Source organism: Cicer arietinum, chromosome 3, assembly GCF_000331145.2.
Source record: "Cicer arietinum cultivar CDC Frontier isolate Library 1 chromosome 3, Cicar.CDCFrontier_v2.0, whole genome shotgun sequence".
In the NCBI taxonomy this organism is placed as follows: Eukaryota; Viridiplantae; Streptophyta; class Magnoliopsida; order Fabales; family Fabaceae; genus Cicer; species Cicer arietinum.
In genome coordinates this window covers 74,926,724-74,929,029 of record NC_021162.2, presented here as the reverse complement: position 1 = coordinate 74,929,029, position 2,306 = coordinate 74,926,724, and positions in this window count along the sequence as shown.

Below are 2,306 nucleotides of genomic sequence, written 5' to 3'. Positions count from 1 at the left end.
TATTATTATTATTATTATTATTATTATTATTATTATAATATATATATTTACGCAGGCGTAACAATCTCCTCCCCTTATAAAAATTCGTCCTCGAATTTATTTGACTTTTGGTTAAAATAGTTGGTGACATAAATTGATGATATGGAGAAGCCAGAACATTGTTGACAGCTCCACTAGAGGATCTCGACAGAGGTGAATTGAAATTTATATTCAATACTTGATTTTTCTCAACATTTGGGAAATCATTTCTACCTTCAAATGAATTACTCCTAAAGTCTACCACTGTTCTAACTGCAGGTGAGAACATATGATGGCTTACTGAGTCCCTAGGTGTGGAACATCTAACATGGGTCATATTCCTTTAGAGATTGTGCAACGGAGGACATGGTGGTGGAGAGTGGTGAGTCGAGATTCTCCTCGAATAGAATTTGGAAAATGAGGAGGGAGTATCAAGCCTTAGCTAGATTCTTGGCTATGAATTTGGCTCTTCTAAAGGAGATGAACATTTACCAAGTTGAGTAGCAAACCACGAGGATACAAAAGAATGTGTAGCTCCAGGATCAAACAGAACATGAGCATCTCTAGAACAAATAGAAAGTATACCTGTAACTACTGCATTGGATGTCTGTGCATCTTAACAAGTCAAAGCAAACCTGCTGGTATCTGACCTCTACCACCAAATCCTCTACCTTGCTGCTGAAATGTTCCTGAACCTCTGACATAAGAATTTCCACTCTGACGCACAGATGCAGAATGAGTCTGAGAAGATGCCAAAGCTGTTGGTGCTGACGCATAACTAGAGGATGGATGTGTCGTGTCTACGGGACAATCCCTCCTGATGTGACCTATTTGGCCACATTGGTAGCACATCTTAGGATTACCATCTCTAGAACAATTCCCAAAGTGAAACCTACCACAAGTAGAACACTGTGTAGCTGAAACACCAGAATGTCTCTGGGGGAAGGTGAGTTGTGATGCTGCTCCAGAATCTGATCTACGAATCTGCACTGTCCCAGAAGACTGCCCACTATGACCACCCCTTTGAGACACGAGTCCTTGTTGCCCCTGATAACCGAACATAGATCCACCACCGCGGTTTGAATAGTTACTGTAAGATCCTTCAATCCTTTGCTTCTTATGTGAATCTTGTTTATTGCCTCCCTTTTCCTTCTGTCGTTGCTCAATCAAAAGGGCTAAACTCAAAACCTCAGCAAAAGTAGAACAATTCGACCCAACCACAGATCTAAATAAATAATCCTCCAATCCTCTAATGAACCTCTTAACACGCATCTCCTCAGTGATAGGATACGGAGCATGCCTAGAGAGCTGTGTAAAACGAGCACTATACTCTGAAACTGTCATACTCTCTGTTTGCTCCAATCGCTCAAACTCATGAGCTAATCCATCTCTAACACTCTCCGGAAGAAAACGAGCCATGAACAACTGAGAAAACTCTCTCCATGCTAACGGAGGTGACCCCACTTGTCTACCATGTGACACTATATCAAACCAATCACGTGCCACGCCTATTAGTTGAAATGATGTCAGTTCTACTGCTCTTACCTCAGAACAACCCAATGCTCTCCAAAGCCGCTCTAGACTGTCAATGAATTGTTGTGGATCCTCAGTTGCACTAGACCCAGAAAAAGTAGGGGGTTTAAGCTTCATGAAGTCTGGTAAAGTAACCTCAATACCCCTTGTTGCAGCAGTTGTCTGGCGCTCAACTTGTCCAACCTCTTGTTGACCATTGAAATTTTCATGCCTTTGATCACCCTCCTGTTGTTGTCCGACAACAACCCCAACAAGTTGTTGCACAACCTGTTGTAATCCCTGCAGACCAGCAGCAAACTCTTCCATGGCTGGATTTCCGCGCCTCCTCCTAGGTACCTCAACATCAGCATTCAAACCACGTCCGCCAACACTAGCTCTACGCCTGTTTCGAGCACGAACTGAAACACGACCTCGTTGACGAACGCCTTGAGCTTGAGAAATTGATTCATCAACAATTTCCCTTATAGTAGGATTCCTAGTCTTGGGTGGCATTCTCACCTATTAAAAGAACATTGATCAAAGATTGAATAAGACGACAAGAAATTGTGGAGAGATGGTGATGATGAATTTAAACACAGATTCTGACAACAGATGAGACTCTCATAGAGTGCTAATAGCCCTTGCAAGTAAGTTGTGCCCGGGTACACAATTTACTAACAAGAATCTATTATCACCCTATGTTTGCAGCTATTAGGACCTATGACCGAGCTCTGATACCAACTTTGTCACGACCCAAAAATTTAATGTCGTGACCG